This window comes from Podarcis vaucheri (assembly GCF_965113315.1).
Source record: "Podarcis vaucheri genome assembly, chromosome: 1".
Lineage (NCBI taxonomy): Eukaryota > Metazoa > Chordata > Lepidosauria > Squamata > Lacertidae > Podarcis > Podarcis vaucheri.
Window position 1 is genome coordinate 84829374 of NC_138759.1, and position 24245 is coordinate 84853618.

The following is a 24245-nucleotide window of genomic DNA, read 5'->3' on the forward strand; positions in this document are numbered from 1 at the left end:
GGACATCAGCCACCACTGCATATGCCGGTGACAGTATATGGGGCAGTTGATGGTTTGCTCAGCCCCAGCATGAGAGGGCAGTTGACTTAACCACCATGCCTTCTAAAAAAAAAGAAGAAAAAAAAGATCAGGCTGATGATCAAAGTGAACAGCTCTGTGAATAGGAAAGCTGGGGGCCATGCCAGCAGACCCAGTGGACTTCTAGAAGGTAGAGGAAAGCCTCTGCTTGGTAATGGGGATGGGCAGAAGTGAAAGGAGGAGCCTGATCCAGACTGGAACCTTAGTAAAGATGGAAGGGAAACCCCTCATGTGCTTTAATCCCTTTAAATCAGTTGGATTAGTTAACCATGACTAGAGTGGTTGGGAAAATCCAGCCAGATGGGCGGGGTATAAATAAATAAATAAATATAATAATAATAATAATAATAATAATAATAATTATTATTATTATTATTATTATTATTATTATTATTATTATACTAATGCAGGAACTGCTGATTTCAGTGGGACTAACACACAGCACAGGCAGATTTAGGGGAGCACAACTGGTTGGCCTGCACTGGGCGCTGAGCTGAGAGGTTGCCACAGGGGCACCATGACAGTGATGAACAATGGAAGGTGAGAGGTGGGGTACCTAATTCTGGCATCGCACAGGGCAATCCTGAAATTTTACAGCCCAAAGTCTGCCACTGTGCACCGCTTATTTAGTCTGGATCCAATGCAACACATCTGATTGCTAAATTACTCTTCAAGTGAAAAAGTAGTTCTGACTGTCAGATCCTCGGTGCGTTCACTAGAAAGTTGTTTCTGTTCATCTGAGGGAACTTACAAATGTGCTCAGTTAGTCTCCTTCAAGTAGACCTTTCTAATATGCAGAGTGAGTCTAACTCAATTAACTGGAATTCAGTGCCAGCTAAGTAGAATTGAGCTGTATCGTCCCATCGAAACAACAGGAGCAACGGTTTGTTGTGACTAACTTCAGCTGGTTCAGGGCTAATAGGTTTGATCTATCAAAGCTTTGCTTGCTGATTAAAATTCCTCCAGACTACCAGCAGGAAGATGCCTGGCTTGAGAACCCTGCTGCTGGAGAGGCAGTACAGATGTGTGGCTGTCTCCTCTGTGCCAGATGTTAAAGGCAAAACATAAGGATGACTTTTCCTAACAGTTTGCATCCTACCCTAGCAGATGCTTTGCACTCTGTGTGGGGTTTTTTTTTTTTTTAAAAACATGCTAACAAACTCCTGTCAATAAGAAGCACAGGCAGCTGAAAGTGACAGCATTAGTTATATATATATATATATATATATATATATATATATATATATATATGCATGGTAGGTTGAAATACATGTCAACACATATTTTAAAACAAGTGTTTCCATAATAGTGATGGAAGTTGAATATGTTCATTTTTGAAGCCCTTTTGCACGTTGCTATAATAGGAAAATTCTGTTTTCCCAAAATTGAGGAAGACAATATATTTTTAAATGGCTTTTCCTTTTCTGGCAATGAGCAGAAGGCATATTAAATTTGAGCAAGTTTCCTGACGCTTAAGAAACTGCCGCTTTCAATCTGTATCCTCGGAAAACGCACCTTAGTTGAGATATATATATATATATATATATATATATATATATATATATATTGCAATAAGTGTATGCATATTTCATAGGATACACAGTTAAATTCCAGATAGCATTTTTCTGTGTTAGTTGACAACCTTAAGAGAGAGCTTTCCTTCCCGGCAACAAATCCAGACTAATTTGAAAAATATGGCAGGGAAGACAGATGTGGGAGCTTCAAAGCACAGTATGAGATTCCCAGCTGGAAGGGTCTCTAGTAAGCAGACTCATTGTTCTGCAGGTGGGATTCAGTTGCAAATTATCGCGTGCAAGTGGATTTGGCACTCTTGCATAATAACAAACTTGCTTCTTCCCCCCACCCCAAGACAATCAGACTTTCTGAGATAAGTAAAGTGATGGGGGAATCCACTAGAAAGTATGGGGTAACAATTGTTTGACAACCTGTTGCATAACCCCCTCACAAACAAATCTGGATGAATGCTCAATAAACAGGCATCTGGAAGTGACTGATGCAAAGGGTCAGTTGCCCTGCTTTAAGAGGTGTAGCTCCTGTCCTGATGTCAACAAAGGGAGCTAAAGCCTCCTCCATTCTCAAGGCTTTACCGACCTGTAAAAGCTTTACTGGGCTGTCTCGACTGACATGGAAAGCCCTGTGTAAGAACAGGCTGAACCCCCGTCACTTAGGATAGGAGATGGTCAGCTAGACAACATTGAGAGCCTCTGTGGCGCATGGATTATCAGTCCTAGTATCAACATTGTGGGGTTTGGGGTGAAAGGGGTGTGATGTTTACATGGCACGCTCTGGCGCCACCCTTAGACTGGTTCTATATTTGTTTTGCCCGTTAATGACTTAAGGGGGGTGAGTGGGTGCTGTTTCGGTTAGTGTCATGGTTCTAAAAGGGTAATAGGAAATAAGTCCCTATTTTGGTTTGAGATCTGTGTGGCAATGTAGGGCTGGTGGGGTGAGGATGGGGGGTGTACTTAGGGTAAGATTGTAAGGGTGAATTGGGCAGGTCTGTAGGAAGGGTGAGGGAGGGGAAAGGTAGTGGGTATTGAAGGTAGGTATTGAGTGTCTAGGTATGGGTGGGAGGGGTCGGTGGATAGGTGTGGGAGGAGTGAGGGGATTATTTGGGCTTATCCACTGTATATTTTTGTTGTTGTAATCTTTATGTATAGCGCTTTGAAACTTGGGTGACTGAGTGGTTTATAAATAAGTGAAATAAATGAATAAACCCATCTCTGTGTGTCCTGCTTTAAGTGCCTGTTCGCAATATGGACTTCTGTTTTATTTGAGAGCAATTGGGTGAACCAAAAGATAAGGCTTGCACCTCTTCTGTTGGTGGTTGTGGCTGGGCTTGTCATATGTCCTCTTTTTCATGGGTATGTAAAATGAGAATCATAGTTAAAAGTAGAAGCCGGCAAATATGTCCTCTTTTTTGCTCTTCCAAATATGGCAACCCTATTTAGTCACATGACTGTTGCCCCTGAGCACAGAGTTGCACTGAGTTTCCCTTCCTTTGATCTCCTTCTGCTATGAGGGTTAAAACAATGACAACAATGGTGATGGCATGTCCCTGGGCTCTCCTCAGCACAAACATATAACTATAACAACAACAACAACTCGCTCTCTCCCTGTGTCGCCTTGTAAATGAACCTTCTTCAGCTTCATGGGGAAAGGGGAAGGAAGGAGCTTGTGGCTGCCATTCATTTTTTTCATCTTTCTCTCCAGCTGAAGCCCAGACATGGGAGGCTGGGAGCCTCAATGGTGCCCCTCTAGAAGCTTCACCCGGGGCAGGAACCCTGGCTAAACTACGCCACCCCTTCCAGCCACAGCTCTGTAAGATTCATAAAGTCCAGAGTCTAGAATTACCCCTTACACCTTTGCATCCGTTCCACACCCTTGTAATGGACTGTTAAGAATACCATATACTTTCTTGGGCTCCATGATCAGTGCAGATGGTGACAGCAGTCACGAAATTAAAAGACGCCTGCTCCTTGGGAGAAAGGCGATGGCAAGCCTAGACAACATCTTAAAAAGCAGAGACATCACCTTGCCAACAAAGGTCCGTATAGTAAAAGCCATGGTTTTCCCAGTAGTGATGTATGGAAGTGAGAGCTGGACCATAAAGAAGGCTGATCGCCGAAGAATTGATGCTTTTGAATTATGGTGCTGGAGGAGACTCTTGAGAGTCCCATGGACTGCAAGAAGATCAAACCTCTCCATACTGAAGGAAATCAGCCCTGAGTGCTCACTGGAAGGACAGATCGTGAAGCTGAGGCTCCAATACTTTGGCCACCTCATGAGAAGAGAGGACTCCCTGGAAAAGACCCTGATGTTGGGAAAGATGGAGGGCACAAGGAGAAGGGGACGACAGAGAATGAGATGGTTGGATGGTGTTCTTGAAGCCACTAGCATGAGTTTGATCAAACTGCAGGAGGCAGTGGAGGACAGAAGTGCCTGGCGTGCTCTGGTCCATGGGGTCACGAAGAGTCGGACACGACTAAACGACTAAACAACAACAATACTTTTCCAACAGCATTTTAGTAGGTTTTGAACCCTCGTTATTCCAGTTCCTAGTACAAAGCACTACAGTGGTAGCCTATACTTTTTTGTGGATGAGCCACTCACCATGCTTGCATGGAGAAAGTCTCAGGAGGCTTTCCTCTGACATGAACTCAACTAATCTCTAAACCCATTGCAATGCAACGTGTGCTACTAAGTCTGCACTGGTGGAAGGGTTGCTTTCAGCGCTGGACCTGCGTGAGCGAGGCTGCATGCACTAAGCTGCCTTTTAGGTCCCCGAGGCAGATGATGGCACCAGCATGCCCACTAGTTGTGGGAAGTGATACTGTATGTACATGATATTGGGCATGTGCCAGCAGCACAAGGGAGGAGCTGGGGCTGTTTGACGCTGGCGCTCAGTTTTGCAGCAGCAGCAGTTCCTGTCTGTCTCACCGTGTCCCTTACAGCACACAGATACAGCCCTGTGTCACTAGGCTGAAGACCTTGAAGAACAAGACTCATGTTCTTCCCCTTCTCCAGCCATTTCCCATTCAGCCAGTCCTTTGGGTTGTGATCAGAGATCTCCTGCAGCTGATCACCATGATAATACAAGGTCCCAATGGGCTGTAGCTCCTTCTTCCCGGGCAGCTGGTGATACCAGAAGAAATGGTAGCTGCTGCTGCTGCCAGAAAGTGAACATTTGAATTCCTGTCTCCCCCCTTGGGAGGAGCTGGCAAAGGGTGGTTCCTGGGTCACCTTCACTGTGGCTCCACCACTCAGTAAAGCTGAGGAGAAGAAAATGAGAAAATCAGGGAGGGAATGTGAGAGAGCTGTCCCTGGGGAGAGACTGTGGATTAACAGAGGCAAAGGAGCTCAGCCAGAGAAGTGCCACTGAATAGCGCTGTTTATTCCATATTTCAATGAACAGGGATATCTAAGCCCAACTTACCACACCACAGAGCAATGAGGAAGAGGAGTTTAGTGGACTCTTGGTAGCACTGAGCTGGGGCTGAAGCCATGTCAGTCTGGGGTCGAGAGAGGAATTGGCAAGAACCTGGAAGCCACTTCACTTCCTGTCATGGGTGCAGGTGTTCATGACAGGATGTCCTGCCCACACAGAGGCAGGGTAATACTGCTTTCTGTTGGGTTCTGAGCTGAGCAAGAAGCTTAGAGCAGATCCTAATCCACCATCAAAACCACCTCAAAATGTCATGATAGAATGAGCAAGCTTCTGCAATTCTCCAGAATTCTTCATCAAGCTGGGGGTTCGAAGTGGGTGGGAAGAAATGGGTGACTTGATGCCAAAGCTAACAGAGTTTACATGGAAGCCACAGGCTTGAAGTGGAACATGGGAGGCGATTGAAGGCTTCATTAGATTAGGCTCCATGTCTTCAACATCGCCAGCATCCCCCCCCCCCCATGTTTCACAGTGCTTTTTCTCTAGAAAAATAGGTGCTGGTACTCACTATGGAGATGTCGCTGTAAGTGCCACACTTTTTAACAACAAAAAAGAGTACGGCTTACCGTGAAATAAAAGCACTGGTGTTTCACATCCAGCTGGATGAAGAGCTCTAGAGGACTCAAATGTTTGCTCACTGTTTCATGACATTTCAGCAGGGACCAACGACTGGTTTTTGTAAGCAGCTGTGAAAGCATTCTTGGCTAAGGGGTGAATTCGTAATGCTTTCGATGAATAAATAAGTCATAACACTTTCTTTGGGGTCACCGTCTTAATCTCCTGCTGCAAAAACAATCCAGGATCCTTAAAAACAAACAAAATCATTCTAGCATGAGGTATCATGGACTCAACCCCAGTTTCATTAGATGCACCTAGAAATGCAAAGGTTCAGTGTGCCCCACAATTTTTCTGAATTCCCCCATTTATTTCTGCAAAATGGGGGGGGGGAACCACCTGCCCCCACTTTTCAGTTTCCCTCCAGGCCTTTGTATCTCTAGATGCACTTGAATAAAGGCACCCCCTGTATGTAGATTTTGTGCCCAGCATGGCTTCATTTCTTTATTGAGCAGAGATGGGATTTCAGTGGACAGTCTCAGCACAGAGCTCTTTTTATCTTCTTCTTCCCCTGTGTTTCTGATTCCTCCCAAGGAAGCCGGTGGATTGTGGTGGTTTGGCTGCACCTGCTTCTGGGCTATAAATAGTTTCAAAGAGGATGCCGTTCTCCATTCCAGGTGCTTTTCCGAAACCTTTGACCCCAGAGTGAGGGCTGCATGTTTTCTTCCCTGCTTCTCCCTTCACGCTGCATTTTTAGTCCTTAGGATTGCAAAGGCATGCATGAAACTGTGTGGGCAGTGCCTGTGAAATGTCAGATATCCCTGGGGAACAGAGCAGGAACTACAGTACTCAAGGCATTAGTGTGTTGCACAGCTTCTCATCTCTCCTTGGCGGGCAAAAGCAGAAAAAGAAGGCAAAATCACAAGACTCCTTGTCTGAAACTCTGGAGAGCCTCTGCTAGTCAGTGTAGATGGTACTGAACTAGATGGACAAATTTTGCTTGTGTTCATAATTGTGTGTTCATAATTTTGCTTGATTTCCATAATTTCACGGCTTGGAATAATCTAGCGATCCTTGGTGTAGAATGTTGCCTTGGCCCAGCCTTGACCCACAAAACCAACAACTGATCCAACCTTGATTTGTTTTATTTATGGCTGTGAGGTTTTGAACCCAGGCCTTCCAGGTCTAATGCATTAGCGGTATAGTATGAGGCATACCTTTTATTGGGGGCATATGCTACATGAGGCAGTAGATAAGTTAGCTTAGAAGTGAGGGAGCCCAGATCAAATGTCATGCAGCCATGCAGTTCGGTAGCCGCCTTCATGATCTCCAAGCTCAAGAATGAAATGAACTTTGTCACTGTATAATTTCTGCAAGCATTACTGAAATTAATTAGTTGTCCAGTTATTGGTGAATCCTTCCCATTTCTGTCTTGTTTGTTTAGCACAAACATAATTAGGGTTTTTGGTTTTTTTGGGGTCACTGAATCATGTTTCCACATTTTTATCCAGCCGTTCTTCAGTAGTTTGGGTCTTTTTCATTTATCACCATTAATTAGTGTATGTATGTGGTTCTAACAGTAGTGATTATATAGAAGATCAATTCTCCATCTCTAATAGGTACAGTTTGTCTCTCTTTCTGACATTTCCAACAAGTTGGCTGTGGTTCTTATTTATTTTAAACATAATTAAAGGGGTGCAATAGAAACTAGATAGCATTTTTGTAGCATTTCTCTCTAAGGTCCACAGGAAAACGTGTGAGAGAGATTTCCCACTGTTGCAAATGTTTTATCTTCTCTTGCTTGCTCAAATTCACACATATTTTTGCAATATTTCATAAATATTTAAAAGAATGTACTTTTCGTATGAATTTTATATGGCAGTCATAGTTTAAAATGGTTTCTTCCCTGAACAGTGTGATATTTTTAAAATGTACATCTGATCTTAGGAAAGTGTTTAAGAAAGACCTAATCTAAAAATATTTAAATAGGGAAGGGGGCAGCATTCAAACGAGCATTTCCCCCCTCACTTTCTCTACACAGCAAACATGGGGGCGGTCCTCCATTTGTTGCTAGACTACAACTTTTACCATCCCTGACCATTGGTTCTGCTGGCCAGGACTGATGAGAGTTGGAGTCCAACAACATATGGAGAAGTTCTGAACTTCTTCTCTATAGGACAATAACCTATGACACTTAAGACAAGCACCCCTCTCCCTCCCTGGCAGTAAATGTCCAATAAAACTAAATTAAATAGCAAACAGCCCTTTTGTGAGCTCTTCAGGCACCTGCCTTACCCTGTCTAACAACAGGACTGGGCCTGGCATCAAGGCTGGAATAATGTTTAAACACATAGTCTTCATTTCCACTGTGATCATTTTCCAGTACCAACTGCTTGGTTGCTAGCACTTTTCTGGGAGTGGGGAATTGTATATGCTATGGGGGGTGGGGGGGAGTGTGAATATCTCCTGCCATCTGGCTCCTGCATGTAATTATTCATATATCTCCCTTTTTAAAAAAATAACAGCGCAATAAAGATTTAAAAAAGCATCTGAAATCCAGAAAACAGTTTGTATTCTCCATGATACCCTTTGCCTGCAACAGCTAACTAGCTTGGTTATCAATAGTGAAAAAAGTTCAAAAAGCACGTGTGTACTGTTGATGGACTGAAGTGCAATGGAAAATAATTTCCTACCTGCATTTTTTGTTTCAGAGTTAGTGAGTAATGAAGTGAGCTAGGAGCTATCAAGGGAGGTGATATGAGTGAATTGGCCTGGAATGTGGGGCCCAGCAGACACCTGGAAGATAACAGTGTCAGTGAGAACAAGCCTCTCCATGTGACAAGCGACTGAGTCTTTGCATTGAGCTGGCTGCTGCGTGTGTGGCATAGATCAGCCTTTTGCAACCTGCTGCCCTCTGGATCATGTTGGACTCGGGCTCCTATCCACAATCAGGGATAATGTGGGCTGTAGTTCAAAAAAGTGTCTGGAGGGTGCCCGGCTGGGGAACCCTGGTGCAGATTATGGCATCAGTGTACACAGGTTGTGGGAAGTAATGTGCACATCTGACATCAGGACTGTTCCTCTGCACAGCTCCTTGTGCTGTGTGTCCCTGATGCAGATGATGGCACCAGTATGCCCACTGGTTGTGGGAAGTGATACTGCACTTATGAGATATTGGAAGTGTGCCAGCAGCACGAGGAAGGAGCTGGGGCTGTTTGATGCTGGCACTCGGTTTTGCACCAGCCCCAGTTCCTGCCTGTTTCACAGTGTCCCTTGCAGCACACAGATACAGCCCTGTGTCACTAGGCTGAGGACCTTGAAGCTCAAGACTCATTCTCTTTCCATTCTCCAGCCAATTCCCACTCAGCCACTCCTCTGACTCAGTCAGCTTCTCGTTGTACTCAAAGAGGCTCCCGATATGCTGTAGCTCTTTCTTCCCAGGCAGCTGGCGATACCAGAAGAAATTGTAGGGTGAGCTTTCTGAATGTGAGCAGTTGAGTGTCTGGCGCCCCTTTTGCAACATGCTGGCGAAGAGAGGCTCCTGGGTGACCTTTACTGTAGCTCCAATGACCAACAAAGCTAAATGGAGAGAAAGGGCAAAATCAGGTGGGGCTGTGGAAGAAAATCCCTGGAGAGAGACTGGGGATTCACTGAGCCAAGGGAGGTTAAGTAAGAAAAGGCACCAGTTCCAGACACACTGGAGGATATAGGGGTCCCCAAGGATGGCAATGGCCCAGGCCACCAACCTGAGTTTGAGAGTCAGGCCCATGCTCATATGAAAACACTCACCACACCAAATGATTACAAGGAAGAAGAGGGAGCAGAGTTTAAAGAAGCCTTGGGAGAACTGAGCTGGTGCTGCAGCCATGTCAGTCTAGGTCTGCAACAGCAACTGGAAAGAAACTGGAAGCTGCTCAATTTCCTGCAATGGTTGCAAGGGTTGATGTTGGGTGGAGGGGGGCAGGGTTAGGCAGGATGTGTTGCCCCCACAGCGACAGGGTGGGGCTCTTTCCTGTTGGGTGAAGAGTTAAGCAAAAAGACTAGTGCAGAGCCTGAGCTGATGAGGCATCAGGCATAAGCCTGCATTTTATTAATGTTTGATCAGGACTTGTTTATTAAAGAGAGAGCTTAGATTTTCAAAAGTTTCAAGCCAGCAGTTTACAACCTTGGTAATGTTTATTCTCCTAGACAAGGGCCCCTTTGATTGATAGCAGAAAACAATTCTCAAAGTCGTAAAAGCTGGAATTACAGACTGAGTGAGGACACTGACCCTATATGTTACAGAAGATAAAAAAGGCAGAAATAAATAATTAGGAATGAGTAAATAGTAAAATAATGCCAATGTGCCTCCCAGTAAAATGAGCCAGATCTTCTTTCCAAGGTTAAAGACCAAATGGAGAAGCATCTAGCTGGCAAGTCTTTTTTTAAAGCTGTTTCTTTCTTAAACTGAAGAGAGTTAAAGGGCAATAAATGTTGGGAAAAGCAGCTGGCTGGAAAAGGGGGGGGGAAATGTAAACTGGAGAGGCTTCTTTTAAAGCGGTTTTTTACTGTGTTCCTTTTTACTGAGTTCCTTTTCTACTTTACAAAGGCCTTATTCCTTTTAAAAGGCTACCTATGTTATGTATTAAATATATTGTCTTAAATGTAATTATGCAAAGGATTTAAGAAATGCTAGATTTCATATAGTTGTAAGAGTTAAATTAAGTCAGCCACCAGCCTAGCCCTGCCAGACGGAAAGACGCCATCTGAGCAGTCCTGATATATTAGTTGTCAGACATTTGTTTAGAAACCTTCAAATGAAGGAGATCTTTCAATGTTGATGTGAAACTCAAGATCCTTGACATATGTTTAAGATAAAAATTTAAGATTAACCATTTGTTTTAGAAGGCAATAGGGCAAGGAGGGCAAGAGGTGAGCTGGTAATTAAGATGCCTTGTTGAGACACATGTAAGATATATTACTACTTATTTGTCATTTATAGATGTAACAATATATAGCTCTTTGTGTTCCATATAAGGACAGGAGGATATGGGTGTATCTTCTAGGATTGGTTCTAGCAATCAGCCAATAGGAAATTCAACCAGGCTGATTGGACAGAGGTAGCCACAGGAGGAGCAAAGGGGGCTGGATTAAGGGAATATAAGTGCTGGCCATAATGGCAGGAGGCCAGGCCAGAGCTTGGTAACCATATACCACTGTGCCTCTCATTTATTTGTCTGACAAATAAATAATTATTTTAATTTCTCTATTGCTGCGTTGAATATTTCATTCCAGCTAAGCGTTAACCACAAGCAGGGTGCTACACTGAGACACAAGTGCCACCATCAGGCAATACCATAGAATCATAGAATCATAGAATCATAGAATCATAGAGTTGGAAGAGACCACAAGGGCCATCGAGTCCAACCCCCTGCCAAGCAGGAAACACCATCAGAGCACTCCTGACATATGGTTGTCAAGCCTCTGCTTAAAGACCTCCAAAGAAGGAGACTCCACCACACTCCTTGGCAGCAAATTCCACTGTCGAACAGCTCTTACTGTCAGGAAGTTCTTCCTAATGTTTAGGTGGAATCTTCTTTCTTGTAGTTTGGATCCATTGCTCCATGTCTGCTTCTCTGGAGCAGCAGAAAACAACCTTTCTTCCTCCTCTATGTGACATCCTTTTATATATTTGAACATGGCTATCATATCACCCCTTAACCTACTTACTCTTCTCCAGGCTAAACATGCCCAGCTCCCTTAGCATCGGCATCGTTCATAAGGCATCGTTTCCAGGCCTTTGACCATTTTGGTTGCCCTCCTCTGGACACGTTCCAGTTTTTCAGTGTCCTTCTTGAATTGTGGTGCCCAGAACTGGACACAGTACTCCAGGTGAGGTCTGACCAGAGCAGAATACAGTGGCACTATTACTTCCCTTGATCTAGATGCTATACTCCTATTGATGCAGCCCAGAATTGCATTGGCTTTTTTAGCTGCCGCGTCACACTGTTGGCTCATGTCAAGTTTGTGGTCAGCCAAGACTCCTAGATCCTTTTCACATGTACTGCTCTCAAGCAAGGTGTCACCCATCTTGTATTTGTGCCTCTCATTTTTTTTGCCCAAGTGCAATACTTTACATTTCTCCCTGTTAAAATTCATCTTGTTTGTTTTTGCCCAGTTCTCTAATCTGTCAAGGTCATTTTGAAGTGTGATCCTGTCCTCTGGGGTGTTAGCCACCCCTCCCAGTTTGGTGTCATCTGCAAATTTGATCAGGATGCCCTTGAGTCCATCATCCAAGTCATTGATAAAGATGTTGAATAAGACCGGGCCCAAGACAGAACCCTGTGGCACCCCACTAGTCACTCTTCTCCAGGATGAAGAGGAACCATTGATGAGCACCCTTTGGGTTCGGGCAGTCAGCCAGTTACAAATCCACTGAGTGGTAGCATAGTCAAGACCACATTTTACCAGCTTCTTTACAAGAATATCATGGGATACCTTAGGAAGCCTAATCAAAATGGCATGACAGAATGAGTGAGCTTCTCACATAGGCCATCACCACACTTTGCTTATGTTCCCTTTAATCCTGGGCTGCAGGGTGGGGGTCAGGCAGATCGGCTGAGGTTGCCTCACTGTGTCTAATGGTAGGGCCAGCCCTGGATATTCTGAGTGCCTCCTTTGCAAGGGCTTTGCCCTTTTCACTGACACATACTGCCTTCCTCTGCGGCACCTGCTTCTCTGCTGCTGCTTGTGGTTTTGAGGCTAATTCATGATACCCTCCAGCACTTACTGTTCTCTTCGCTGACATCTCAGCCCTCACTTCCTCTCGCTGCTCTGCGGTTTGACTTGTTCATGCAAGTCGGTGGAAAAGAAGTCCGGTTCTAGGCATGTTGACTCAGGTGAAAGCCCCAATTGTTTGCAAAGTCCCCAAATCTCTATGGCTCCTGGGTGAAGAGAAGGGTGAGCTGTAACCAAGGCTTTGAAGATGTTGGCCTGAACAGGCCTCTCAACCACTAGGGGTTGGCGAGATTGGCTCCTGCCAGAGGCACACATTTCACGTATCAGACTATGGTGTGCAGGACACATATGTGTGTGGTGACATGTTGCCACTGTTGTGGTGGAATCAAACGTGGGAGAAGCTTCCCATCCTTCTCATGTCAATTTTTTTTGCCCTTCCTCCTCGCTTCCTCTCCTCACTGCAGTCACTTTGAGTACCTGGGTTGTGTAAAATGTAGTAATTTCTAAGGTGGCTATTGTGATAAAGTGCTTTTTTGAGAGAGAGAGGGAGAGAGGGGAGAAGGTTCAAATTCCATGCTCAGCTCAAAGTTTGCACTATGATCTTGCACTCTAACCTTCTGATACAGAAGAAGAAGAGTTTGGATCTGATATCCTGCTTTATCACTACCCAAAGGAGTCTGAAAGCGGCTAACATTCTCCTTTCTCCCCCACAACAAACACTCTGTGAGGTGAGTGGGGCTGAGAGACTTCAAAGAAGTGTGACTGGCCCAAGGTCACCCAGCAGCTGCATGTGGAGGAGTGGAGACGCGAACCCAGTTCCCCAGATTACGAGTCTACCGCTCTTAACCACTACACCACACTGGCTCTCAGCTCCTTGCCAAGGGCACAAGGGACCCGAGATATGCCTCTGCCCCACTCTGACATTTCCCTTTTTGTTTTCCTGTTAGTTTCTTCAAGGATTAAAAAGGATCTAGTTGTTAACATTTTGCATAGGTGAATGGTGTGTGGATTCATTCTGCCATGTTTGGAATCTCTGCCATCATCAGTTTCCTGGATCCTTCCCACTGGGAAACAAATAGCTCTTCTTCTGGACAAATAAAATGAAATTCATTGTGGGCAGAAAATGAATCCATTCCCGGCTCCTTCCTTACAGTATGGTTCACACTCTTCTTCATCATACTTTTCTCCCATGATGGCTGCCCTCGTTTTTTAAAAATACGGGGCTGAATGAGGCCTTCAAGTACAGCACACAGTCAGGGAATACCTGATGCTGCAGTAATTCTAAAGTTAAGTAGGTGTGGATCCTTGGATGGGAGACCATTTCAATCCCATGCAAGAGGAGAGTGTGATATTTTTGGAAGCTGATGTGGTCCAGTAGTTAGAGGGCTATGACCTGGGGGACTAGGTGGGGCGAATCATACAATTTAAGCATATAAAAAGCACATTCCCCACCCCAAAGAATCCTGGGAACTGTAGTTGGTTAAGGGTGCTGGGAACTGTAGCTATTTGAGGGTTAAACAGCAGTTCCTATGGGTGTGTGTGTGTGCTTTAAATGTGTGGTGCATACACAACCCTAGCTTCAAATCGATGCTCAGCTCAAAGCTTGCATGGTGATCTTGCACTCTAACCTTCCATAAAAAAGGTTATTATTGTGAAGGTAAAAAGACCTATGTGTGCACTTGCCTTGAGCAACTGCAATCCAGCCTGGGATAAATATGTAATAAATATAAACTGATTAAGCCCCTTCCCCACTCCACCCTTTGATGTGCTAAGCTGCTAGTTCTATTCTCCTCCTGTCTCCCTGCAAGCTGTCCCCTCCCCAGCCCCCAGCATTAACAAGGTGGAGGGAGATGCTCTCAAAACATTTTAGTGGTGAGTATATATTATTGCTCCTTTGGCTAATCAATGCCCTGACTACCAGAGCGAGCAATCAAGATTTAAAGACGTTCAAGGAGATGGGCCAGCCATTAAGACATATGAGTCACTATGAAGTGCATATTGAAACCGGTGCTAAGATGGGCTGCTTCAAATCCCTCTGCAGTACGGTTGAATGAGAATATATTTTACCAGGGTGAATTATGTAGAACCAATGGAGGGCTTTATTGAATACATAACCAGAGAACAACAGCCTCCAGCCTGGAGACGCAGATCAGGCCAAAGTTACAAGGCAGGATCTCAATGCAACAAAGAGCAACTATGGATTGAATCGGGGGTGGGAGGGAGAAGGGGGAGCTAAATTAAAACCAAACATTGCTTTATAAACCATCTCTCTGAAATAAAGGGAGAAAATGTGTTTGTATTGGGGGAGGGCCGCCATAAAAAGAATTTTTTAAAAGCACCAGGAAAATATTAATCACGAATTTTAGAGGTGTCAGGTGTGGCCTCATGCTATGAATCAACCTGGCACAGGATCAGGAAGGAGCAGAGAGGAGAAAGGGTGGAAGGGAGCGATCCCTGACCACACTGTCTTAAGTAGGTCACACTTCTTCCGGGAAGATCTGCCCTTTTCTTAGCATGGAGCTGACTTTTCCCTTCAGAAAGGGAAACAGCTGTTTCTCTGCACTTGATGCAGACTGTGTGACTTTGCTTTGCTATGTGGAAGTTCTGCCCATGAAGGTTACATACCTGGAATGGTTCGTTCGCACATGCAGCTGCTGATGCTGCAGTTGGCAAGTGATCGCGATGAGTGAGCATGTGTGAATCAGCCCAAGGTCAGCGGATCCCACAGCAACGAGAGATGGGCCTCCCTTGGGAAGCAGGGGCGGTTGCCAAAGAGGCCCACACTTCCTCCTGACTCCTCTCTATGAGTGTCTTGGCTAGATGAGGAGGCAGAGGGCCAACGCATTAGTGCTATAAAGGAGATTGCATCCTTCATCCCTTCTGTTTATTATTAGTGCTAGGGTATCCCAGAAGCCATCATTTATTTCTCAAGAGCCTCCTGTAGGAATTTCAACAAGTGCAGTCATCTCATGCAGGCTGCCCATTCTCCCACCAACCCACGCACCCTGCCCTCACTCCCCCTGATTCATTAGGTCTGCTTGATGCTGGGTTCAGGCAAAAGTGCCCACTGCAAAAAAACACCTGCCTGCCATCATTGCCCGTGCCCTTTGCCCTAAGGGAGGGGCAAGTATGGGTGCTCTTGCCTGTGGGAGGCTCCAAATGCCATGGTATTAGCAGCCCTAAAATAGCATGCAACCCAAGACCATTTCCTGGAGCCATCTTCTGTTAGAAGCCGAACTTTCGCAGTCATGGCTTCAGGTTCTTATAATGCTCCCTAAGTGAAGTCCTGCTGGATCAGGCCAAAGGTCCATCAGCTGCGGCCTCTACGCTCACAGTGGTGAACCTGATGCCCACGGGAAGCCCAGAACACGAGAGCAACAGCGCTCTCCCGACCTTTGAATCTCATGACTAGTAGCCATAGACAGCCTCGTCCTCCATGGATTTATCTAATCCTCTTTTAAAGCCACCCAAGGCAGTGGCAGTCACTGCTTGAGAGCCAGTGTGGTGTAGCGGCTAGACCAGGGTTCAAATCCACACTGGACCACAAAGCTCACCGGGTGACCTTGAGCCGGTTTTGGCCTCTCAGCCCTAACCCACCTCACAGGGGTGTTGTGGGGGAGGCGGGGGAGAACCATGTACACCGCCTTGAGCTCCTTGGAGGGAAAGGCTATAAATCAGGCATGGCCAAACTTGGCCCTCCAGCTGTTTTGGGACAACAACTCCCATCATCCCTAGCTAACAGGACCAGTGGTCAGGGATGATGGGAATTGTAGTCCCAAAACAGCTGGAGGGCCAAGTTTGGCCATGCCTGCTATACATACATACATACATACATACATACATACTTGTGGGACCAAATTCCATACTTTAACTATATGCCAAGTGAAGAAGCATTTTCTTTCATCTGTCCCGAATCTTCAAACCTTCAGTTTCGTTGATTGGTCCTGAACACTAGTATGATAAGGCAGAGAGAAGAAAAACTTGTGTCTATCTGTTTTCTCCACACCAGCTCGTGAGAACCACCAGCAGATAAGGAATAAGACTTAAGGAAGGGCAGTGAGGAGGCTGAGCCAGGGACTGATATGAGAGAGAGAGGGTGTTGTCGCTAGCAAAAGAGGCCCTGTTGGGGCATTAAGAAATGGCAGGCCTTGGCCAGATGGCAGAGGAGGGACCGTCAGGCCCAGATGCTCCAGGATATTGTGGCTGAAGCAGGAACGAAGCATCATTTCAGTTCTTCATGTGCGCAGAGCACCAAATTGCTTAACGGCGCTTAAGCAGAGTTTGGTGCGTTTGACGGTGCAGTGGAAAGTTACGTCCAGCAGGTGGCATTGCGGAACTATGTCACTCTCCTCCGGAGGCAGCAAGTAAGGGACGCAGCGCCCAGTCAAGAGGTGAGATAGGGGATGGGTGAGAGGGTGGGGTGGGGGGATACAGAGACCCCGCCCCACGTAAAACGGGAGGGGGGGACTGTCGCAGCCAACATAGCTCACATCCAGCTCTCATTCATTTATTAAAGCATTTTCTCCTTCAAGAGATGGAATGCATAATTTAGCGACGGCAACGTGTGCAGAAATGAAGTATTAGTAATTTAACATTTCAGTGTTAGATGGGATGCAGAAACATGGAATGCCGCAGGTACCGCCCCCCCACTTAGTATTTAGCCCTTCGTAGGTGCTCTCTGTGTGGAGAGGCACTCACCGCGACACCTGGGGTGAAAAGATGCTTATCAAGTTGTTGAAAGTCCGCATTACAGTATTTTCGCAAGAAGTGCCCCTCAGTTACAAGGACCAAGCAAGGAAGTCTTGACTTCGTCAGTGACCAGGAGTTTTCCATGTGCTTCTACAACTTCGTGGCTACCAAAAACACTAAGATGATCGATCGATCAATCAATCAATCAATCAGTAGTCTTTCCCAAAGACTTTGGACTCTTTCCCCATTTGCCTATCTGCTCTCCCTCCTGTGAGACATGAGTTAAGTGATGAGTTCAGTGGTGTTATTATTAGCCCGCTTTGGCCCGTTGAGCTGTTTAGGGGACCAGCCCCACAGCCTGATCTGCTGTTCCAGGTCTGTCGCCTGCCCCACACGTCTGGTTTACCTAGTAGAGACTGGCCTGCTAGCCCCCAACCACTGCTGGAACATAGTCCGAAGCTGAAGCCAAGGGACCATTGGCTCGGCCACCTCCCTGAAGCCCGCCTGATGATGCTGGACTCCAACTCCCACCAGCCCTGGCCAACGGACAGGGATGACGGGAGCTGGAGTCCTGCCGCATCCGCAGAGCCAAAGCTTCCCCATCCCTGGTCTAGCAACCCCTAGGCAGGAGTCTCTTCGGACCCTGCCTGGAAATGCCGGGGACTGAACCTGAGACCTTCTGCGTGCAAAGCCGATGCTCTACCCATGGAGCTACGACTCTTCTCACCTGTGCTGCGACCCTTGTGGGTTGTAAGGAACCACATCGACCAGAAACTGGGCCCCCAATAGCCACGATTCCTACTGTGGAACAAGGCTATGGGTGTCAACTTCTAGCAGGGCTCCTGCGCATTGGGCAGAACCCTGCAAGCAGAAAGGAAGCCGGTGAATGCCAGGCTTAGCTTGCTACATTTCTTCACGCCAGGCTGCTGCTAAAAGGATAGGATCAGGGAGAAAGAAAGAAAGAAAGAAATCCAAATGATCGAGGGCTGACAAAAGAGTGGATTCCCCCTCCTCTTATAATGCGGTATTATCTATATGGTCACTCTGGTCAGTGACCGAAATAAATCGATTCATTCATTCATTCATTCATTCATTCATTATCTATATGGCGATGCTAATGCATTCAAATGCACGCGCGCACACAAGTAGTGAATAGATGATAGATAGATAGATGATAGATAGATAGATAGATAGAGATAGATAGAGGTAGGTAGGTATTAGTGGTTTTAAAGACATTTAACAGGGGATGGGGGAGGGAGTTGCTAGCGGTTAATTAATCTGGAATAAAAGAGTGTAACCATCTTTCCACCACATACAAAATACTTCATCTTGGGGACTTGGGATTCATTAGTCCGAATAACTACCATCTGCTCGTTTTCTGTTCACAATGGATTATTAGAAGAATGCCTGGGCGTATTGTGTGGGGCGGAGATCCACTCCATAAGGATCTCTTGATCGGGGGTACAATGCAATGGATACAGTGGGGTGGCGCTGAGTGTGCCCTTCAAGAGAACAGCCCTTAGGCAAGGCTAGCAGCGCAGTGTACAAACAACTCCGCAGGCGTTTCCGGGGGTGGCAGGTCAGCCCTGCCGGCTCCTCTCTCTGCCCACCTCCGAGCCATTCCCTTGTACAGTATAGGAAGGGAACGTAGAGAGGAAGCATTTTGGACTTTCTTCCTGCGTTTAATTCAAGGTCCAAAGAAACTTCATGCAAACTGAGGCCAGTCGAGATTATATATACAGTATATCCCTCCCGCACCCGAAGCCTTTTCAGTGCTTCCCAACAGGCAGCCGCTCAACAGGTGCAGCTTTCTGGCCAACCCCTCCCAGCTTTACTTCTTGAACTTCTGCCTGCCGATTAAGCTCTTAAAGGCACAGGAGCCGTGAGAAACGCAGGTGAGGGGAGTATCTGATGACCATTCATCACTCTCCTCTCCCCCCCCACCCCCCGCCACAAATATGCCTCGAGATAATAATAATAATCCCGGGGCGCGGGGGAAGGCAGCAGCGATGAGCAAACCGAGGGGCTGAGAACGGGAAAACAACGTGTTTTTTGCTGCTTAACAGGGAACAGATGGCGCGAAAGGGCTGCATCTCCTCCTGCGGGGGCCGGGATTAGAGGGGGGGGGCGATGGATGGATGGAAGTGGGGGCCCAGCAGAGACAAGCACCAGGAAGGATTAAACCCCTCATCTCCCGATGGGGAGCAAGCAGGAAGGGCGGCTTCTCTTTCAGGCCCCGCCCCCGCCCCGCCTCTTTCATTCATGGAGGGAGCGGGCCAGGAGGAAGCCGGAGAATCCCCTGGAGCTCAGCTTGAGCTGGGAGCTTCGGCTTTCCCTATCTTCTTATTACAGTACAGGTCCCTAAAAGGCTGGAGAGTGTGTGCGCGCGAAGCCCTCAACAGCCCCTCTTTCCATCCAGGGGAGGGGCGCGCGTCTCCGGGGCGCGTGCAGAGTGCATTTCGATCCGCTGCACTAAACCGCTGCCCATCCGGGAACACGGACTTCCCGAGAGCGGGGGCGTCGGTTCCAGGAAGGCGAGGCAAGGCGGGCCGCTCCCCTCTTTCCTTTAAAACAGCAAGAGCAGCAGCGAGGAGTCCTGCCCTGAGCAGAACAGCACACGCCGATTCTGGCTGGCCCGGCGCCTTCTTCCTCGCCAGGAAGACCTCCTTCGTCGCCCGCCGCGTGGGGCCAGGATCGCCACGCACAGCAAACCCCACCCCCACCCCGTCTCTCTGGGCAGAGGTGCCAACTTGAATAAAATGGGGGTGGGGGAGAATCGATCACATGACACGCACACTATTTGAATGCCAGTGCCCATCAGCTTGAGAGGGCCCAAAGGAACATTGGCTCCTTTGCCTCTGGGTGTCTCGCTTTCTTGGCACAGGGCATCCGGTGGTCAGGTCTTCAAGGCCAGAAAGCCTTGAAAGCAAAGGCTGCAGCGTTGGAGGCCCAGGCATAGTCCCATTGCTAAGATCCCCCGCCCCCCATGGAACATGGCCATGCTGATGATGGGCGTGCCTTGTTTCAAAAATCCGAGTTGTTCCACCCCGTCCTTTCTCCAAAGAATGCAAGAATGGCACACAGTGTTTTCCCCTCCCTTCTTCTCCCCTTTGAACCTCACACCAACCCTGCATGGGAGGCCCAGGCTGAGATACAGCGACTGGTCCAGGGTCACCCAGTGAGGATTTTCACCCTCATTGCCCCACTTTTGTTCTGACGGTCTCTAACCACTATTATGCATTACAGGAGGAGCTTCTGAGACAGAATCGCTTGAGATGTCAACCAGCCCCACACCTTTACTGGAAAACAGCTTTTTTATAATAATGAAACACCAAAACGAAGTTCTAAAAAGGAAATCTATTTTTGTTGTTAGTACACTGGCAAAATGCCCTTCAGGATGACATGACAGGTGCTGTGTGTGGAGAGAGAGATGGTAGTTTGAATTCAGTAGGACTTGAGTTGGCATGGCTAGAATAATTGTACTGTAAGCTAAATGCTGTAAGCTAAACTGCAGCCCCTCTTGGTTACAATGCAGTGTGACAGCTATGATGGGACTGGGCTTTCATATTGCTTTAGAAACACTTGTAACTCATTCTCAAACAAATATCTGCATGGGAAGTTTGAGATTTTGAGGAGCAAAATAATCTTCTCCTCGACCTCCTCCTAAACCTCATTTCCAGTTCCAAAGAAAACAATGAACATTCATTTTGAAGTAAAGGAAAACATTTCAGTGTATCACACTTACTGGAGACAAAAGTAATAGTGCAGTATGAAAATTGTTCTTCAGACAATCTGTCTGAAATGAGGGGTAAGGAGCTCCAGGCCATTAAAATTTCAAAATAGATTAGGTTTGCAAAAAATAAAACAGAAAAGAGACCATAAGTAGCAGAAGAAAAAGGTGGCTGTGAACAGACAAATGCTTCGGTTTCCAATACTGTGACAAAATGTTAATTGCGTTTTCCAAAATGTCCTATGAGCAAGAAAATCACAGGGGATGTTGCCTAGAGACAGAATATTTAAAAAACGATCGTTCTGGAAATCTGGGTGCCCTGACATTGCTCTCTTGAATGACTCCAAACAAGGATCACCTTTCTCCTCCCTGCACCTCTGTTTTCCTATCTGCATAACTGAGATAATGGGTACAATCCCAAATTATTAAAAGTAATGATGCCATGGCCTTCAAATCCAAGGAAATGAGGGCTAAACCATTTCACCTCTCTACTGTGAATTGTTTAATACATATGGATGCATGGAGCTAGTTTTAAAAAAGAAAAGAAAACCCTACAGGTTAGTCTCTGTTACACATTTTAAAAGGCGGCATTCCATCTTTTAACACAGTTCCCTAGGGATAATAGGCAAATCAAAATGGTGAATACAGTATTGGCCAATAGATAGCACCTTGCTTACCAGGTTATGACCCTTTAAGAAATGAAGCAATACCAAAGCAAAGCCGTCTCTCTATCCTGCCTTTCTTCCTGAAAAGTAATACACAATGCAATCCTATACAGACCTCCAGCTGGTGGGCCAGAACTGATCCATGGGGGCCTTTTTGTCCAGGTCTACCTCCCTTCCTGCTCCTCTCAGTGCATAAAGCAGCCTCCCATTAGAGCCAGTGGAAGTTCAAACCGAATTGCCACATCAGGGAGCATTTTCAAGGAGAGGGTAGTTTGCTGCATACATGTCTACTCAGAAGTAAGCCCTTATTAAGTTAAATGGTGCTTACTTCCAGAAAATTGTGCACGGGAATGCAGCCTTATTAGACTTCATACAGACTTTTCTCACAATGAGGAAGGTTGCTACTTGCATTTTTTCCTCCAAATATGAACCCTTGGGCATGAGGAACTGACCCTTCCTCCACCATAAAGCCTCTGTCCATGTGAAGAAGGCTGTGGCAGGACTTAAACCGAGTTGATGCTTAAGCTTCCATATGGCACTTGAATTGCATCACACCACATAAGGTTAACTGCCCTGTGGTTACTTTTGTCAAGTTTGGACCCTTAAGAAAATCTATTTGAAGGAGGAGAAGGAGAAATGACCAGTCCCAGGTTCAGCCAGTGAATCCAGAATCCAGCCAGGCTATGATGGATCCACTTCTCTCGGGCCTCATGACTTTCTGGATCCTATGCTGCTAGTCATGATAATGTTTATTATAATTATATGTCAGGGAAAGGGTTAATCCTTGGCACTGGAGCATTCGGGAGTGGGAGGGAAGGAGCTGGTTGCCACTTACTCATGACTGCAAATTCCAGGGAACGTGTTTCATGTTCTGGGGATCGCAAATAGAAAGGGGGAAACGTGTTAATTAAGACAGAATACAGATGAGGGGGGAAGGGAGAGAGAAAAAGGAGGAAAAAAGGAAAGGTGAGGTGGAAGAAGGGGGGTGCAGAGCAGGGAAGGCCCAAGGATTTTTGCACCGCTGCTTTGGGGGGAATATTTATACCTACCCAAAGGTGCAGGTGCGGGAAGCGTTAACCCAAGATATGTTGGCTCCTGAAGCATAAAATCCAAAGGGCATCTCCTATCTAGGTTACAGCTGGGACGGGTGCCCCAAGGCCAGAAGGCAGCGAGGCCAGAAGCCGTGGCAGGCGGAACCGATTCATTCCAGTTTTGTTCCCAACCTCCATGCTGCTGATGTCCACCAGGGCAACACTGGCGACAACCTGGGACGCAGCATGGCCTGGCAGTCTCTAGCGCCACCTACCGTTGGCCTCCCTGCCTTCCGCCCTACCAGCCACCGGGGAAGGTGTCATCCTGTCTCGCGCGCCCCATTCACACCGCACTGCAGCTCGACGGGAAGGACAATGGCCTCCCGCCCCACACCCAATCTAGGCTGAATCCCAACGAGTTTCTCTTTTGCTAGGGAGGAAAAAGTCCAGTGCTGTTGCATTCCCTTCCTCCGTCCGCGAATTTCTCAGTCAACTGCCTCGTGGTCCTGCTCCCCAGGTGCTGTTCCTGCTCTCTCTCGCCCCTTCTCCTCCCCGCCGCAGGTCCAGAGCTGAAGGGCATGGTGTGGAAGCGAGGCCAAAGTAGTAGGAACGGTAGCTGCCACTTCCTAAAGGGCCCTGGGAAGCAAGCCGGAGAGAGGGGTCCCCTTGACCCTGTCGAAGGTTTTCACCGCCCCCCTCCCGATCTACTGTGCCAGCCGCCCCGCCTCTCCCTCTCCCTTGCCCTGTCCGCCCTGGCGCAACGCTGAGCTGAGAGGCAGGTGCGCGGGCGAGGACGCTGAGAGGACATCGGCCAGGCCGCTGGCGGAGCAGATCTGGGCAGGATGATAAAAGAGGGAGCGTCTCTGGGGACAGGGAGAGGGCTGATTCCGGAGGTCACAAACTGCGAGGGAGGGGAAGGAGCGCAAGGGTTAAACACAGCTCTTGACGCACGTGACCAGGGTCTTGTGAATGAGTTAACTCCTTAACTTTTTTTTTTAACCTCCCCTTTTGCACCCTCGCCCAATCTGAATGAGAAAAAGGGCGCCGTTCCTCTTTCGGCTCCTGCGGATGAGGCAGTGCTGTCAGGAGGCGCAATCCTGCGCTAATCTGAATGGTTCGATCTGGATTAATCCGGAGTGGTCTCTCGTCGCCGCTCGTCACAATCAATAAATACGGATTAGCGGAGTTTGTTCTCTGGGGGAGACAGAGAAGAGCCCAGCAGCGCCCCAAATGCTGGGGAATGTCTGGTGGTGGGGAAAACGGAGGTGGCGAGAGAGGCAGAGCCGGAAAGCGGGAGCCGCAGATGTGGCAAACAAAAGAGCTGCCTCTTAATTTGGAGAGTCACGTGGCGGGGAGATGGGCGCGGTGGGCGAGGACGGTCGGAGGAAGGCCCTTTCCTGGAGAGAACTTTCTTGGGCAAGGATCAGCCAGGGACGAGAGCGAGGAGGAGGAGGAGGAGGAGGATGGGAAGATGACCTCTCTCTCGGGTTTCGGAAGGTCTGACGGGGCAGGAGGCATTAAACATTCATGGCGGTAACTGGAGTGCCCCCCCCCCGATTCCCCCCCCCCCGGCTCTCATTGTCTGCCGGCTTATAACTGAGCCGCTATCGCGTTGCATCGGTCGCAAGGCAAAGAATGGGCACTGCCAGTCACGGGAGGGAGACCGGAGAGCTTCCAGCCGACAGTGCCCAGCCAGTGCCCAATCAAAGCGCCAGACCAAGACGGCACAAAACAAGCGCTCTCTCAATGCCCGGCTAGGGTTGCAGTATCAAACTTCAGCTGATCGGGCTGGAGGCTGGGAAGGAAGGAAAAGA

At 47.3% G+C, this 24245-nt stretch overlaps 3 long non-coding RNA genes across 3 annotated transcripts; 1 reads left to right on the forward strand and 2 right to left on the reverse strand.

The window, feature by feature from the left end:
* Nucleotides 1-9057: 9057 nt before the first annotated feature.
* On the reverse strand, nucleotides 9058-15032 carry LOC309526857. Its single transcript, XR_014216983.1, has 3 exons — nucleotides 14942-15032; nucleotides 12369-12522; nucleotides 9058-9178 (listed from the first exon to the last, which is right to left on the reverse strand). It is a non-coding gene; the product is annotated as an uncharacterized lncRNA (long non-coding RNA).
* Nucleotides 15033-15050: 18 nt separating this feature from the next.
* On the forward strand, nucleotides 15051-20346 carry LOC309526803. Its single transcript, XR_014216926.1, has 3 exons — nucleotides 15051-15125; nucleotides 16351-16707; nucleotides 20252-20346. It is a non-coding gene; the product is annotated as an uncharacterized lncRNA (long non-coding RNA).
* Nucleotides 16167-22581, reverse strand: LOC309526864. The gene is made up of 3 exons (XR_014216986.1): nucleotides 22450-22581; nucleotides 22236-22271; nucleotides 16167-16267 (listed from the first exon to the last, which is right to left on the reverse strand). It is a non-coding gene; the product is annotated as an uncharacterized lncRNA (long non-coding RNA).
* Between the last annotated feature and the right edge of the window lie 1664 nt (nucleotides 22582-24245).